The following is an 18,869-nucleotide window of genomic DNA, read 5'->3' as shown; positions in this document are numbered from 1 at the left end:
CTGTTTACAGCTTGCCTTCTAGAAGGCGTGCAATTAGATGACAACCTGAATGTTTATTTTAAAATAATGGTGCTAGCCCTTGCGGCTGCAGGAAGAAACTAGGAAGTATAACTCAAATATCATGTAGAGGCTCAGGAAACAAAAGAGAAGAAAGAAGAGCATCTTTGTGAAAAAATGAAAATCATTTCCATTTGGTGAGATGTTCTGGTTGCCTGCCTGAGGATGTTTAATGTTTAAGGATGGCAATATTGAATGTGAGAAAGAAGATTTTATTGTTCAGATACTGTAATAAGAGCAATATTTTTCCCCATTCTAATTATACTTTACATGCATCTTTCTGGTAAGTATAGGCAAGCCATGTGACTTCTGTGTTTCACAGAGCTAATAAGACTTCACTTCTCTTCAGTGGTGCATGGATCAACTTACTAATATTTGTGAAACACAAAGGAATTAGAATGATGAACATCCTATAAATTAATAACCATATCTCCATTCATTAGCTCAGGAAAGCTCTGTTTTCTTTCACAAAGTGATTACTGAAAATGCTCTACCATGTATTTTATTAGCAAACAAGATGACATTAAGTGGCAATATGTTAAAATTAGTTGCCTTTCATTCTTTAAACTTTACTGGAAAAAAGTTACATTTTCTTTTCAGATTGTGTTTCCCCAAGTATAAAACAGATGCATTTGGATAAATAGATTTGGGACATATGATTAAATTAAATGAAGAAGTAGAAACATAATGAAATAAAATCCAAGTATATGAAAAAAATTCTTTTCACAGGGCTGGAGAGGATACCTAATGCTTCTTCTCTTCCTTAGCCTGGTATAAGGATGACAGGTATTACATCATCTTCCAAAGTACCATCTGAGGTGCCATTTCTGATCTGTGTAAGAATGAGTATCTGTTCATGGTCAGCACATCTCAAAATCCAGTTAAATGTATTAAATGTATTTCTACGTTGAACACAGTGTTTGTGCTTAGTACGTATATTGCTGTCATTAAAATAAAATCAAATAGTGCCGTCTGAGATCAGGGTCCTGTTATACTGCTACATATTCATTGTACAAGATGCTTTTAAAGAGACCAACCAGAGGAAAGAAATATCCTTAGCAGTAGGGTGCTGCATCTCAGGTTGCTGAGAGGCCCACTGGAGGAGTGATCTTGTGCTTATTGGCACCCAAACTCTGCTGATGCACATAATTAAAGAAAAGAAACGTAAAGCACAAAAGGATTTTGAGTAAGGTCGTTACTTGTCAAGGCACTAAAGTGCTGAACACTCATAAATCAGAGCTACTTGTTGACCTTATCCTCAAAGAAATTCTGCAAATGCTTTTAAAAATGCATTATAATGTAAGTCTCTGCAACGCCTACATCAAAGAAATAAACCTTACAACTGCAGACCAGAAGATAGAGCTGATGGAGGAAGACATGCGGGAGTCATGCTGTCAATCTGGGACATTGTGTGGGTTCAAGAGGCGTTTCAGAACAGAGTAGGCGATGACAAACCTCACAGATACCGAGCCCTTCTCAGTGGCCACCTCCCTGTTCAGGTGCTGAGGAGTAAAGAATCCCATGGCCAGAAGGAGGCTTCAACAAAATGTTGTTTTGCTGGTAAATGAATAATTTTACTCTCAAACCAGGCTTTTTTAATTATTATTCTTAAAATAGCTTAAGCCCAAAAGCAGAACTGATGAAACTGAGTTTCCTGGGCCCTCAGAGCTGGGCTGTCTGTTGTCTAACAACGTGCAAGCTCTGAGCAAAACTTTCCCAGGCGGCTGCATCGTTCATTGTCTCTCTCTTGTGTGAATTTTCCTGGTGTCTGTTTGGGGACTTGTTCATGATGCAGTTATTTGGAGACAGAATCCAGGCAGCTCCTGATAAACAATAATTAAGGGGTTTTTTTTGTCCTCCTTTTGGCAGTCTGAATGAAATAGGAATGAAAGGAACTTACATAGTGGAAGCAAAAGTGAAATAGTAAAGGAGAAGGCCCTTCTCTACCTAGATCTTCAAGGCTGACTATTTTAAACCTAAATGACTAATGGAGATGAGTTAAAAAAAAGCTCTGGAGGGAGAGAGACAAAAGAGTGATTGATACAGGTGCCTAAAAAGATCAGTATTGCCAAATGACATCCTTGGTAGAGAGGGCTGAGATGTAAAGAGTTTGATGTTAGGTGATGGAAGGAGAGAAGGGATTTGGGGCAGATAGGAGAGGAGATGCTTGGGAGAAAATCATTGTGGTCTATGAAAAGTGCTGAGTCTGGACTGTAAATTTGAGTGAGGTAAAGAAAAAGAAATGCAGTTCTCTTGTTAATGTCCACTACATTAAGACTGAAGGTAACAGATGGGGAGATTTGGGTTCCTTCTGTACCAGCCAGGCACCTTCTCCATTCCCTTGCAATCTATTAATACCCTGTTATTCTTCAAAGAGAGAAGTTACAGACAGGTTAACCCAGGCCCCACAAGAACCCCTCTTGGCCCCAGCACAGAAGCAGGCAGCTTTCTCACTTACCAGGCAGACCTCCAGCTGTCATCAACAACTGAATGCCTGCTTCAAAAGACAACATTCCACCCTGGCAACACTGATGTCCCTAGCAACCACTGATTCCCACCTATCCAAGTCTTCAGTTCCTAGAGTGCCCAATATTTCCATCCTCACCACCTGGTGTCCCCTAAATCCCCCTCTGTTCCTCCCATTCCCAACTTCTGCAGTTGCCCATGTCCCAGGAATGCCAATGTGCCCCCCACCCTTCATCCCCATTAACTCCAATGCCTGCAACTCCTTTCCATCCGCATGGTGAGCCACCAGGCCTGGACATGATACAGATAGTAAAAATATGGGTGGCAAATTTGTGCTGGAAATCAGCCCTCCTGGGCTAAGCAGAAATTTCAGCCCTTCAGCCTTACATTGTTTCATATGGGTAATGGCAGTATGCTGAGTAACAAATTTGAAGTCCATCATGAACTTGGTTGAGCTTACTGCTACTATAAACAATCTAGATCTGATCAGTTGAAATATATATTTTAACTATGTGCATCTTAGTATAAAAGAAATATGAAATAATAAGAGAAGTAAACATGGCAAAAGGTGAAGTATTCAGCAGGCTTAATATAGATATCATCAGGTTGGCCATACACCTTGATTTAAGTAGAAAAAAAAGAAGTACTGATGCAGATGGATTGCTCATAAGATGTATTCAACATTGCTAGTCCAAACAGCATAATTTTAAGGCTAAGCATTCCCTATACAGCAATGTTTGAACCGAATGCTTTTTATGGAAGTGATTAGTTCGCGCAGTTGTGTGATTATGCACATGGGATCTGATTCACAGGATTGCTTCTTTCTTCCTTGACAATGGGAAGATGTAAGAGTCTAAAAAGATTTCTGTTGGTTAAAAATACTCATGAAAAGTAAAACTTCAGGTGTAGAAAAGCCACATAAGGAGAAAAAAAATGGAGTTTCAAGATCCAAAATTCCTACTGTGCAAGGAGTTTTAGTGTTTAAGGCTCATAAAATAGATTGAGAGTCCAGTGACATACAAGAGTGGATTTCTTCTCCGCTCTCTCTTTGGCTATATATCAGTAGGACTTCTAGGCAGAAGAAAAGTCTTGCTGACTGCATCAAAGATTCGTTACTGGGGACAGATCTTAAAAAAAAATAGAAAGTAAACCTACTTGAGAAATGTTTGTAAGTGATTTTTTAGTGAATGTTTTGTTCCTTTGCTATAAAAACACATCATTTTTTTTCCTTCTTTCTGAAAAATAAACAAGAAAATAAAGTAGTTGTATTTGACTAAAATGGTCTTTGCCCGAGAAAGAGGCTGCAGACATAGCCTGAGCAGGGAGAGCGAATGAGACCCAAAGACATGGCAGTGGTCAGACTGCAACTTTCAGGAGACAGTGAAATAAGAAGTTCAAATTGAAATGCTTGGCCTTTCATCTAAAAAACAGGTTGCCTCCAATAATTTAATGGGAAATTGCATGTAGCCAAAGGTAGGCAAGGGCAGGCTCTGGTGAGTGGCCAGGATGGGAGTGAGGACTTGCCTTCGGGCACAGGCAGCCTCCAGACAGAGCATTTATGGCTCATGGTGAGATGACTCAGTCACATTGCTGCTGCGTCTCAACAAGAATATAAGAGAAAATAAGCATTGGCATCACATACTCTTGCAGATCTTTTCCGGTCAAAAGGTAGGCTGCTACATAATTAAGTTAAAGTTTGGTTTTTTATATATATAGTTCTAGGACAACTACGAGGCTCTTGTGACTGCAGAGATGACGTGACATTCATGTGCTCAAAGGTAAAGGTGCATGTGACCATCGTACATATTGGGAGATTTTAGACATAAATCATAGGGGACCAGAGGAGAAATCAGTGCTGTGGGAGCTGTGGGGAAGATGTACCGGGCAGGGAGGAGGACACAGGCAGTTTGTGCCAATCTGATTCTCTTTGTAACTTGCAATTTCACCTTGCTGACTGGGCTAACTTTTGCAAGGCAATTTTCATGCAGGTGCTTGTTAAATTCAGATCATACACTAAAGACAGCTTCTCTTTGGATGAGGAGCTGGCTGAAAAGCTGCCATAAGAGGCCTTTATTGGAGGTAAATCCCCTCTCTTATAAAGATTAATGAACAGAGGCTCATACTCCAGACACTGTGGAGTTACACAGTTACTATTACAGCCTTAGGGAGGCAGCTACCCCTTTGGTATCCATGCCCTTCATAAAACACTGGCACTTGTATTATTGGTGGATTTGCATGTTCCCTTATCCAACAGCTCAGAGTAAGCCCTGTCTTCAGAGCATCTATCACAGCATTAAGAAAAGGTTTCTGTCACGATGAGGTGGTGGTGAACATTTTGTGACATTTCTGGATGCCCCTCTTCTGAACATACCCGTGGCTTTCAATATGCCACTCTCGCTGCAAACCGCATCAATTTTGGAGACACATTTGTTTTAATGCTTTTAACTGCTCATGTCATTCCTGAAAATGACGAGAAACACCAACTTCTGTCCCTGCAACTGCTTAAAAAATAATGATAAAAAAGAGCAGCAAAAAGTTGGAGGAATTTAGTCCTTAATACAGCTGGATTCCTGCTCCTCCCCACCCTGCTATTTTTAAACAAATTACTTTTAATATTACCTAGACATTAATGTTTTAGATTGAGTACTATTCATGCTCCATAACTGCTTTTCATAAATGTTTTAATGGTTCCAGGCCCAATTCCACTGAGGTCAATTAGAAGATTCCAAATAAATCCTTCCTTCCCCTCCTTGCATTAGTATGCAGCTTGTAAGAGGGCTGACATTGGCCTGTGCTTTTATCTTAAAATTATCCAAAAGACAGTTTTCCTATGGGAGGAATTCTCACCATATAATTTGTGGGTGGTACTTGGAGGGATGCTACCCAGGTAAAAAACACTTATTTTTAATTTAGGACATGATTTTCAGACACACCGAACACAATTCTGCCTGAAGTTAAATATAGGCTTTGGAGGCCAATACCTCTGAAAACCAGAACCATAATTTCTAACATACCGCATTTTGTCCCAGGCTGTACTGTCCAGAATTAGGTTTAGAGTACTTTGGAAACAGATTTCAATGTGTTCTTTCTGCAAATATCTCAGCAAAATGAAGTGGTATATTACATTAAAGTATGTTCTGTTTTATTTATATCATAATTCCATGCCTGTGAGTATCTGACTTTAATCAAATTCATTTTTAAATGGATCTCAAACTTTAAATAACTAAAAACATCTTTCCTCACAACAAGAACATAGTACATCTTTGGTCTGCTGTGCCATAAAAACACGGAAGATGAGGTGTAAAATATCTTGGGAAATATTGATTTTCTTATTTGTTCACATTATGGATGGCTAACTGGATAAATACTACTGTGGTTTGTGCAGAAATCCAAGTTCAAATTTCTGTTGTACCTCTGAACTTGCAGTATGGCTTAGGGCAAATATCTTAGTGAATATGGGCCTAAGCTTTTCTGTTATGCATGCATAAATCTTTGAACCGCAGAGGTCTAGTTTTAATCAAAACTGCTGTAAGAATATTTTTATATTCTCTCTTTTAATGCTATTTAAATGCAATTTTTATAAGTACTTTTTGGCATACACTAATTGCAGAGTTTCACATTTTTCTTGGATGTTTTAAGAAATCTGAAATGATTTCTGGTATTTGAAACCAAGCTTGAAATTGTGCTGAAGACACAGTTCTCACAGAAAGACTTTTCAGCTGAATTAATTACAGTACAATCAATCTGTGGCACGTGGGACAAGGAATATCTGTTGATAACCTTGGCTGATCTTACTGTAGTTTGCATTCATGAGTCTGAACAGTTTTCTGGACATATTGCTATTGCCATTATGCCCTTTATTAATTTATGTACTCATGATGGTTTTGGCTATCTTGACAAAAAAAAAAAATGCCATGCTTAAGTCAAGGATTCTGGAACTGTTAGCTTTCAGTGACAAATTACCTGTGCACTCATTATATGCTTATTGTCTAAGGCTTCTTGTCGTAGGAAATCTGTTTTGTGTATTAGCAATTTACATCATTATCTTTGTGTATTCCAACTGGAACTATTAGAAACACATCTTCCTTCAAGAACACAGCTTCAAACAATTCAGCAAAAGAAATAAGAAATCAAGCTGTGCTATTCTTTTCATTGTCTTCTACTTATATTATCCGTGCTTGCATATATGCACTGAGGAAATGCAAAGCCCAAATAGCTCCAATATAATTCTAGCTTTTTGAAAACAAAGAGAAAGTCATCACTCTGTGAAGCTGAACCAACAATACAACACCAGGAAAAAATCCACATATGCTCAGCACAGAATTTTATTGCCTTTTTCATTGTCAGCTGCCCTATGCACAAGCAAAATGTCACCTCTGCAATCTGGTTGCACTCTTTATCCACTCTCATGAGGAGTGAAGTGCAGGAAAACACATAGGGCAGTAGTAAGCCGAGCTGCATTCTCAGTGCCAAAATACATATTCACGTAAGAAATCTATTCGGGACCTATTCCTGATCTCTTTGCTTCCTGTTACTGGTAGGTTTACAGCATGCTGAAGTTATTTCATGGCAGTAGCATCCCAGGGTGAGCCTCCTCCATGGCTGCCTCCTGGTACTCTGCTGCATGATTCAGTGCAGAAGTGTTTCCCTGAATGTGTGATGGCGTGGTATACATGCTTCACACCTCTTCCTTTCCTGACACTGAAACCATCAGCTGGGGTTCTGTGGGGGCACCACTTTGGTTGGAAGTGGTTCCGAAAGGTTATAATAAATATTATTACTCATTTCCAATCGGTGGCTCATATAACATTCTTCATGGTTTCCAGAGGCAACTGGAAGGGGAATAATCTTGGCTGTGTATAGAAAACCTAGACAAATATTGTCTCTCCTGCCAAAGAATTCTTGTTCTTAGATACTCAAACCTTAAACTCCTGTATACTCAGATTTATGATTCTCTGCCGCTGTATTTGTTGTAAATTGTGTTTTGCTTAGTTGCAGGTAGCTACAGAGTCTTAACAGTCTGCAGAATTGGATCACTAAAGTACTGTTTAAATAAGAAAAAAAAAGTCTATAAAATCCTTTTGACCTTAACAGTATCCACAAATACAGCAAACTTGTTTTAGGTTAGATTTTATAGATAGCTAGGGCATATACATTTTAAATTACGCATTGTAGGAGAAAACTGGCTTTCACTGCATATCAGGTATATCCAAACGTGTATTAAGTGTCTCACGGACCTATAAAGAAATATTTCTATTCCACTTAATAAATGGGGGTCTGATTCTTCTACTGTCAGTGGTGTAATTTCATTGACTGCCACAGAACAACAGCTGATCTATGGAAATGATGAATCCAGCACTTTAGCCTAGAGAGGTGAGCGAGGCTTTACTTGAAAGCATCATGCCAGTTGCATTAAATCTTGGTGCAAAACTGAAAGTTAACAAGAAATTTGTATTATAAATAGTTAATGACTGTTTTGTTTTTTTTTTTCCTTTCTGTTTAAGCTGCTGATATTCAAGGCTTCATGTGATTTGTGAGGTTCCGAATGAAATTCCCAAGTATGGTGTATAGTTTTTCCCCTGGGGATTTTATGTACTTATGTATCTGCGGATTGTTTTGTTTAGCTGTATTTGAAAGTTATTTCACCATACAACGAGGTTCTTATTTTTACAGGCAATCAAAGCTGTGCCTTACAAATAACCAGTTGTTCACTTGTATAGAAAACAATGTCCTATGAAAAATTAAGTTATTAAAACTAAGTATTTTTAATATAGTACTTAGAATATTACGTATATGAATCTTGTAAATCAGAATTTAATTAAATTATCAATTCCCACAGCAAGTTCTGCATCTTCTACAAATACATCTCCAACTATATTAATCATATTCCTGCTTATGATTTTCCCAAGCTGATACTTTTGATGTTGCTTGCTAAATTCTTAACAGAAATTACAAAAACCCAAATACTAACAGCAACCAAACCCACTTCATTGCTTAAACAGCAGTCTTTTCCAGTGATGAGTTCTGACTCTCTAAGTCACACTCCTATTTATGTACTAACAGATATTTACAGGCATGGTAGGCTTTTCTGCTCTTACTGGGCTTATGTCTGGCACAAAAACATGCAGCAATGGGGACCTTAATCAAAAACTCATCCACATTTTTATGTTTGTTTGTCAGCCTGCATTTTTCCCCCAGGCTGGTGGGATTCAGAGTTCAGCAAGCGCCTCTGGTATCCAAAAAGCTTGTTCTCCAACCTCATTAATCACAGCTGGATGTGTAACAGGTTCCTCACACAACACCTTGTTCAGGGTGCCTTCTAGCAAAGGAAATACAGACTGATTCATGACCCACTGTTCTAAGATGGTGGACAGCATGTCCATGTGGACTTTACTTCTGGATCCAGCACATGTTCCAAAACCTAATGCCGTTAAACAAAGCTTCCCATATGGTACTAGTCTAGCATTGATTTTTAGGTCTAAATGGAGAGGAAAAAAGCCTTCTGAAGCAACTGTTTCCCTGTTTTCTTTCTGATATACCTCACAGCTTGCTATCTGTTTTAGGTCTATTGCTCAGCTTTGGAATTTGTTTCCCTTTGCAGTGTTGAGCAACTGTCAGAAGAGGGCAGCTGCAGGAGAAAAGAATAAATTATGCATCTCTAATTCCTGAAGTTATTTCCCTTCAGGAATTAGATCAAATCTCAATACAGAAAGCACACTGCAGCCACAGATGTAGCCTGACCATAAAACGTGGTGAGTTACAGCAGGAAGTATCTTTCAGATAGTCTTGTCACTGCTGGTCATTCCTGTACCAGGAACGATGCTGAGACTCGGTATCCCATGGATACACTTAGATGAGACTTCATTTCTAACAATAGTTGCATTACAAAATGCGGCATATAAGTGTACTAGTCTTGTTGACCAAAAATTATGCAAATATTTGGATGGTTCTCACCTCTTTTCATTCATTTTAGCATAGCAAAACTTAACCTGCTAGTTACAGGTGTACCTGCCCACACAGGTGATTAGCAGCTATTGTCTGAAATAAAGTGATACTGCTGAGAAGCCTAATCTCAAGTAGACTAAGGCAATATACAAGTTTTCATAAACGATAATGGCTTACTGAATTACTGCTCTTCAGTTGAGGCATAGAAACCACTAGCAATGGTTCTGCAAGTGGTACTAATTTGATTACTCATGATCACCTGTGATCATTTGAACACACCTCCGATGAGCCTTCTCCTTCTGCAAAAACAGTTGAGGTTGTAGTTGAACGTTGCCCTGAATAATGTTCTACATGCATGTGAAAAGTTGAATATGAAGCTGCTGCTGCTGTTAATTTGATTTGGTGGGTTTCTCGGAGGGTGTGAACGAAAGCTGAACTTACTATTACTCGTTAGTGGCTAACGCAAGCATCTGCTTGTGGTCACACAAAGTGTTTGTGTTGGGGCATGAAAATAAATCTGCAGCTTAGTCTCTCTGTGGCAACCTAACCACTAAGAAAGAGAAACCAACAACAACAACAAAAATCCACACAAATAGAATAGAGAAAGCAAGGAAGAGGAAAAAAAGGAAGTTCCTCCCTAGTTAGCTCCTCACTTAGTATTTTATGTCTGTTATGTTTTGAAGTCCTTTCATTTTTGTTTTTTTTTTTCCTTGTAGAATAGCTGTCTTCAATGTAAAATAATCTGATATCCCACTTATCTGCAATTTTAGAAAGCTTCGTGCCCCATATTCATATGCAGCAATTGTTAAAACGACGACTTTATCAGTTGCCAATGTTTCATTCAATATGCAACAGAAAGAATTTAAAATATTTTCCGTAGAAGTTAATGCCTGAAATGCATGAAGTAAAGTTCAGTGTAATTAATATAGTAAAAGTCTCAGTCACCAAAAGGAAATTGCAGGATGTGGGTGTCATGCTGCTACCTGTTGCCTAGCAATATTGCACACGTGTGGCACAAGATTGATAGATATCACCCACTCAGATCGCTGGATTCAGACCTTCACCGCAGAGTTGTCAGCTGAAAAAACTGCCAAGAAGCAGAGAGAGAAATAACAGATGGGGAGGGAAGCATTGCAGGGTAACTTTGTCTCGGTGTCCAGCACTGCACTACCCAAAAGATCAGCTGAAAAACAGGAGATTCTAATTATTTGAGTCTGTTTTTTCTAACCGTCTGTGTAAATATGTACGTGTATATATAAACACACACACACACACACACACACACACATATATATATACATATATATATAAGAAAACTTACTTCCCAGCCAGGTTTATCTAGGTTGTGCAAGTAGGGGTAATGATATCCTGAAATTAAAATGGCAATTCAGTTTCATAATTTTTAGTGACTCACACTGCATTACCTTTAAGTAGGATGAACAGAAAATTCTCTGACATTACAGATAATTATAATGTTATTATAGTGTTCTTGATAACAAATGCTGAAGTTAAGTTTAAGATGCAACACAGCATTTCAAGCAACTCATACCTTCTCAAAATACACTTTTTGCTAAAATTTTCCATGATCCACTTGGCTTCAAAGTCAGCTCTTTCTGCGAAATCTTTCTATGGAATTAGTTCTGCCATTTTCCAACGGAGTCGAGGAGCCTCCATATGTTCTATTCTAAATTCTGGCCTTGCGTAATTCCAAAAAATGACTAAAGATAGAAGTCTCAGACCTGACAGGTTTTATAATTCTCATTAGAGGAAGTAAATAGTCTTATTTTGGAGAAAATTAATTAAATGTTTAAAAATAATGGCATCCAAAGCAATTTTGTGAACACGCACAGACTGAAGATACTATTTCAGGCCAAAATGGTTTTAGATACTGTTATACAAGAAGGCGTGCTTTTAACTGTTTTAAGTAGTCACACTTGAGGGAAGCCTTATTTATTTAGACCCATCCATTAATAAGGATTTATTAAAATAATACAAAGCATGAGAAAAATCTAATTATAAAAAGACCAAACAATCAATTCAATAGAGCATGAACTGCACAACCATCTGTTGAACAGTCCCATTTGCAAAGGATTCAACATCCATCTTAGTTGCAGAAAACAGAGGAACCAACAACACAAAAGTCAAGGAGGAAATGACAAATAATGAGTACAAGTAAAATAAGGGGGAATCACAGTTGGTCGTAATGCCCATGAAGGCTGAGGATGGCCTGTCTTGGGAACAGAGGAGTGGGCCACTAGTGGATGCTGACAAGAATGAGGGAAGTAACCCGGACTAGCAAGATGCAGGACAACAGGCAGAGGGCAGCTCCCCCAGCACGAGGCCTCGGCTGCAGGTCTGCACGGCAGGCTGCACAAACATCCGCTTTGCAGCTTGATTTATAGTAGAAATACTTCCCTAATAGCACACCCAGGGAAAGGTCTTCTGCATTCACTAAGTGTATCTTAATTGCATTCTGTTTTTGCTGACGTTTGGTGCTGTTCAAAGCACGTAGATAAGATTTTTGTAGGTATTGTGTGACTTGAAAACTACCAGTATCGGCAAGCACTCAGCTGCCTCCCAGTCAGTTCCCAACACACCCACACAGCAGTTGCTCCTTACTGCACTACAGCCAAATCCCACATAGAACCAGGACTTGGGGTCTCCTACACAGAGCTGGAGACCAAGGGAGGCAGGTGCAGGAGGAGCACATTAGTGCTGATTAACAGAGACCAATAAAGGGAGTGGTGGTGGATGATGCCTGTGGTAGGAGCAACTTTTCTTGCTGGAGGTTGGGACCAAATGTCTGCACTTTAGGAAGGGGGTGAGTAGGTGTTTCTTTTTTTCTTTTTAACCATGCTAAGAAGAATGCATTTCTGTTTTGTTCCCTTTTATGCAATCTAGAGGTACAGCAGCTGAGGAGTGAGATGTGATTTATTTGAGTGGTTCATAGTTGTGGCTTTGAGTGTGTGCTTTGGCTTTGAGGAAGGCTGCTTTGAGGTGGATCTGTGCTCTGTGATAGGATTGAAAACACAATGGCCTGTGGGAGAGCAGGTCAGTCAGTGAGGAAGCAGTGGTTTGCTCTTGTTTTTGGTTAATATTTTTGGTATGCCGACTGATTTCAGTAATCTTGATAGCTATGTTAGGAAAAACAAAGCACAACAATGCACTGTTATAGTAAAAAGGCACATGGCTTTATTGAGTGCATTTTTCTGGCTTCTTCTTGACCTTAAAGTGGTGTTTTTTTCATTGATATGTGTCTTTTTTGTCAGTCAGTGATTCAAAATGACAAGAGAGAATTTTCATTTACATTTGTTGGGGAGACTAAGGGGGGAAGCCTGGTCTTCTTCCCATGGCAGTGTGGGTGTTTCAAGAAGAAAGTGTGCTGGGAGGCCTTGGAGAAGCACGTGTCATTTGTTTTAATCTTCTTGTGGACCTTCTAGTGTTACTAGGCTGGCTTCCAGTTTGTCGTTTATATTGCAGTCAAATGTTGGAATAACATTTACTTTAAAAAAAGCACGCCAGCCAAAGTAATGTAATGGACCAGCTTCATCTTGTTTAAGCCTATTTAAGGATACACACCTTTTCAGTCTGAGGAACATAACATTTTAGCTCCATTCTGACTATAAGGAAGTCTCAACCAAGAGAGTGGAAGGGTGCCAATAGGAGCACTATTATTTGGCAGGCAGGAGGTAACCTTACAGTAAACAGCTGTCAACTACACAGTCTAGCTGAATTTTAATGGTTCAAAGACTGAAGAGAGAGATGATTTTTGCCTGGGGTGTCAGCTGAATTACTCAGGGCTACATTTAAACCATCAGGTTAAGGTCACATGACTCGTGTATATAAATTCCCCCAAAGGTGCCATTAAAATGTCAGTTCTTAACTTAGCTAGAACTACAAACCACTCCAGTACAGTTTAAATCTCTGATATAGTATAAAACAATCAAAATAGAATAAAAAGAATACTGTGTGGTTGGAAGCACTGTCATTTCTAACCACATGCAGTTTCATGCCATTAATCCCCATCATTTCAGGTTGGCCTTATTCTTATTATAGCAGAGAGTTAGACTTAGCATGGGTAAAGTAACAGTATTTTTTTTTTTATTGGGAAACATAGATAATTAGTCCCTTAAACTTAACTGCAGCGTGTAAATGCCAACTTCTTTCCTCCTTCCAGAGTGTTGGTCAAAATATGGACACCTACTCACTAAAGCTCTACTGCAACAATTTCCTGTTTTTGGAGAAATACAGGGATTAGTAGCAGGCTGGGAATATTGATAGAGAGTAGAAGTCATAAAGGACCATATCTTTCAAATTAGGCCACTGGTCTGTGAACCACACTGCATAAAAATAAAGTTCTCCACCATATGAGGAGGTCTGTACTGAAGCAGCAATTTACAACCATTTCTTATGCATGAAAAAAGTACATTGAAATTTGTAGTGTAATTTTACATCAATGCGAGAACCTTCAGTTTATGCTGTGGACTATGCATGTGAACTGAACTTCCTGTCAGTGGCAGTAGACATTTAAAGCAGTAATTTAATTGGTGATTCTAGAGTAAAGAGTGCCGAGATGAATATTGGTAACCTTAATGAAGGAACAAACTGTGATAATAGATCCTAGTGCTGAAATGCAGTATGATGATCCGGGGTTATGATCTGAGGAAAGTTAGAGATGCATAACTAGAAGTCAGTACAAAACTATAAATTACAAGTGACTAGTTATGTGTAGTTTCAGAACCCAGCATATTTGCCTGCACCTGGCCTGCCTCATGAATCTACACCTGCAGGGTATTGATATTTCTGTTACAGATATGAGTATGGCTATACGTTTTCTAACAGTGCAGCTGTATACCAAAGCACTATGTATCATGAAAGGCAAGAAGGTGGGGCAAATGCACTCTGCTGTACTTAGTTTTAAGCAGTAATCTTTATATTATTCTTTTACTCCTACTCCATAGGAGTCAGAAATCCTGTAGAACTCTCAAATTATACAGTGGATCAGATGAGTGTATCTTCAAAATGGACATTTTTTGGAAGATAAAGTTGAGCACTGTGAAGGAGATAAAATGCAGATTTATTGAAGCAAACAACAACAAAAAGCTGTATATTGGATTTCAAGTCCTTTTTATTTTGTAAGGTCTATAAAATCAGGTTCCTTGCTCTTTATATTGTAAGTCAAGCAGGAACAACCATAGAAAGTTTATTTTGATCACCCATCTTTTATGCAATCAAACACATACTGAATTCTGGAGTGATTTGTGGAGTAATATATTTTTTCACTAAAAACAGAGAGATAAAATTGCTCCTAATGCCTTATCAATAAGTTTTCTTATGATATTCATGGAAGTTCATTTTCTTGGTACTTCACCAAAGGCACAGAGGCACTTTGAGTGCATCATTCCTGAGTACCTATTTCCAAAGACTTCTGCCTCCTCCCTCAAGGTAAGATTTATCACCCTTGGGAAAAATACAGGTAAAACAGGTTTTATGCTGAAAACAGACAAAGCAGAAAGACTGGTTAGAGGAAGGAGTACACAGCAATTAATTCATTTACACCTACTCCTCAGTTCCACAGCAGAAAGGAGTTGCTATTGTGATTGTGTTGTCATATACAAAAGTATGGTACTGCTGCTTTCAAGACATAACTTATGTTTCACATATCCTCATCCCTTTCCCAATGAATTCAAATTTCCCACTGTGCTATGCTGTATGGAGTCATGACAAGCCTCAATGCTGTATAGACTCAGTTGTGTTCTGTTAAACTGGATGTAATAGCTGGAGTCAATGCAGAATGGTAAACTGTCAAGCAGTAGATGGGAGTTCAGATACTGAGAACTTAGCTTACTTCCATGACAAACAGTATTAAAAGTACTTTTAGTTTATATTAAAGGTTCAGGAAGAGGAGAAGGAAAAGCCATTTGAGATATCAAGCATAAAGACTTTAAAAAAAAAACAACAAAACAAACAAAACCCATTTCCTATCCCTTAAGTGAGTGGAGTGTTTAAAAGTGAACCCTTGGTTTGACATTCTAGGATTAAATGTGATATTAACTCTTCTCAGGGATAGAAAAAAGGTAAGTCCAGCTTAGCAAGCATTGCAATTGGTTATACCTCATTCTTATGAAAGAACTGACTGTGGCCTGCACATCATGCACTATCTCTACTGAATAACTCTCTTGGTCCCTTGCTGCCTCCTCCTGTCTCAAAAAGTACAGAACTTAGTGATAGCTATTTAATCTCATAGCAGTGCTCTGGGGTTTAATTAATAGTTCTTTACAGAGAAGTCTAACAATATTTGTCAATATGTTTGCTGCTAGGTATTGCACTTTCTTGTCCAAAGTTTACAAGAGAAAGATGGCATCTGCCTTTGCCCCTAAAGTACTGTATAATAGTTTATTTCATAAATATAATACGAGTTTCTACTTCTATTGTAACAGTGTCTATGAAAGATGCTGCTGAAGAGGCATGATAAGAGGTTTTTTCTTTTTTTATTAGGGATGTCACGGGGGTAGTGAATAAGCACCGATGATTACTATTTAGATGTCTAATGACCTTTTCACTAAAGCAATTGGACAGTGTATGGGAAATCACAGGCTGAACCTCTGATTAATCAGCTGAGGCAAGTGTTGGGTCAGCTGTGGGAACACAGGTGAGAGTAATCTAGCTGTGCTCCCAGAAGGAGTGGAGCTCAACTCCACCTCCTCTAAGACCTCATTTAAGGGCTGACCACCACCGAGGCAGCATCTCTCAGAGATTGCTCCCTGGTGGAGGTTGCCCCAGCTTTTCCAGCCAAGGTATCGATATTGGTGAGTTTTCCTTTACCAATAACCTTTTGAATATTTACCAACTTCATATTATTTGACCTTATAGACAGTGAGCCTCTATTATGCTCTATTGCTTGTCATAGAATGTGTGGTCTTCATACAGATACACAAACAAGTATACATACTGATATACTTCAAGATGTTTGTGTGAATTGTGAACTTTAAGAAGTAAACAGTACAAGATTGCATATACCTGACTGTGGCCAGAATTTACATTATGGAGTATTTCTATATTGTCTGGCACAAAAACAAGAGAACTGATGTACACCAGCATAAACTGTGAAGAAGGCACCAATGACAGAAGCCAATCAACAGGGACGTTTGCACCAAGTCAACTCCCTGTTCTTGTACGGAGATGTGCAAAACAGTGACAGGTGCAGCATCTGCTGATTTGTTTGTAGTGTGACAGCCAGGAACAAACTTCACTTTGCTCAGCAACAAAGTGTTTTTTATTTAGATAAAAGTAATTGATAGTTCTTTGTATTTGGGCCTGAGCTAACAGGGAGAATACACAGGTGGAGTCCTGGCTGAAAAGAGCACTTCTAAGTGCTACTTACACTAATTACAGTATATTTAGGCTAAACAGCTTGACCATGACTCAGGTGTGTGGGAGAATTTCTTAGAATCATGTAAGATTAGTATGAAGCTCCTTCATTCCTTCTAGTACTGTATTTGTGCTGGATTACATGCCAATGTTATAATGCTTTTTCATTAAAGAAGTCTTTGACTGTCATAGCCCGGTGCTTGGAAAGAGTGGAAAAAGACACAAAGAGTTTCTTTCCTGATTATTTGCACATTCTTGAATCATGCGGTGAAAAGCCCTCAAAGATTGTACCTGAATATTATTTTTTTTTTTTTTGGTAAATGCAGAACTGTGGTATTTCCTATTTAAAGCAGTGGGAACAATTTTCAGTATTTATATTGAAGCTGCTAAGGTAAAAGATGGCTTGGCTGAATGCTTCCCCCTCAGTCCTCTGTTTGAGGAATATCTATAAAGACTGAATAAGGTGGTGATTTCTGGACAAAAGAATGAATTGAGTTAATAATGTGAGCACTGAGGTAAGGAGTAGTTTACAGACACAGCTGGTGTGAAAGCCCTGTTGTTTCTTTAACTAAGGTATTGACTGAAGCTGGACTGCTATAAATCTTCCTGGAAGAAATCTGTATGTATACAAGCTTGAAAATTAAGTCTGCCCTGTTGTGATTGAGACAGAAACAGACCTGACTCTCAGAACTTCGCTGGTCTGTAAAATAACTAAAAGATTTGTTGGGAAGGAGAAAGACAATGTGATCTGGTACACATTTTTTTTTTAAAAAAAGAAAATTGAACTTATACTTCCATTTTATTGAGACATTAATCCTAGAAAATTGGCTCCTACACATAACCTGAAACCTATATCGCAGCCTTCTACTTGTTCTCTGATATTCACCAATTGAAGACATATCATAGAAAATAAATCTGTTTTCTTGTCTAAAATATGAACAATTTAAGAGAAAACACTGAGCTGAAGAGGAAGCCGAAGGAAAAATGCCATGTAACTGCAAGAGATAAATAAAATTACTGCCTACAACTAATAAACTGGAAACCTGAGTACTGTGTTTGACAATAATATAGGAACTATAATTTGGCTCACAAACCTCACAAGAAGTAGTAAAAATGGTTATGTGTTTTCTTGATGAGAAGCTGGGCATGTTGTTGACCTCATCATTCTAAGTTGTTTCTTCTCTGATATTCAGAGCATACAGCACTTCCTTGGAGATCTTTTTGTTCTGGGTGCTGCAGTGTTACACAGTTATCTTCTTGTACAATTGAAGTTGTGCAGAAAGCAAGGCCTAGATCCCAAACATTCAGCCATAAAGGTTCTTGGGGAAGCATTCAGACGATAAAATGTACAGTGCAAATACTGGATACAGCAGTGGAAAGTGGTTGGTCATTCTTTTGCTCCACAGGCTGTTTGTAAGTGGTAATTATGAATTGCCTGTCATTTGGGCAGTAGTTTACTAACTAGTGTAGCCAGCAGACAGTGCTGTTGGATGAGCAGGTTCCTTTGAATGGCTGCATGGCTAGAAATAGGAGTCTTGGAGAGGTTTCTAATTGCAATTTAAATCTTTATAGGAAGTATGCTGTTATGCTGCAAGCCTTTGTCATAAAACCAGACCCAAAGGACACATGCTGACAAGCCAGGCATCTCAATAATTGAATACTAGGGCTGCATGTTAGAGATTTGGGTGCTTCAGGCAGAGTTTTACCCTGTAGATTTTAAGGTTGTTGCCAGTTAGCAATGCTGTGTGGTTGCACACTGGGCTTGGTCAGGCTGGCCAGGAGCATCAGCTGTGGAATGAAAGACTGTGGTGATGCTGGAAACTGAGTCGGCTTACTTCATTATAATGACAGGTTGTTTTGGTTGGCACATAGTTTACCTTCGATCTACCCACTTGCACATGATTTTGACCCAAATCTCAACTCCCTTTCTGTTGTCTGTGACTTTTAATCTCCTTCATAGCTGTATGTAGGCAAAGGATGGACTTATTTCCTGGTGATTTAATGCTGAATTATTTGAGTTGTTTGGAGAG

General features: G+C 38.7%; 2 protein-coding genes across 3 annotated transcripts in view; one reads left to right on the top strand and one right to left on the bottom strand.

Moving 5' to 3' along the window:
- Positions 1 to 2,558, bottom strand: part of SPATA16 (spermatogenesis associated 16) — a 79,509-nt gene extending 76,951 nt beyond the window's left edge. The window contains exon 1 of the mRNA XM_015871962.3: positions 2,516 to 2,558. The gene's annotated coding sequence lies outside the window, so the exon portion shown is untranslated. The remainder of the gene's footprint in view (positions 1 to 2,515) is intronic.
- Positions 1 to 18,869, top strand: part of NLGN1 (neuroligin 1) — a 431,043-nt gene that overhangs the window by 39,965 nt on the left and 372,209 nt on the right. The window lies entirely within an intron of this gene.

Source organism: Coturnix japonica, chromosome 12 (assembly GCF_054131305.1).
Source record: "Coturnix japonica strain WE chromosome 12, WE-NBRP24, whole genome shotgun sequence".
Taxonomy (NCBI): Eukaryota; Metazoa; Chordata; class Aves; order Galliformes; family Phasianidae; genus Coturnix; species Coturnix japonica.
This window is presented reverse-complemented; position numbering and strand designations above follow the sequence as displayed.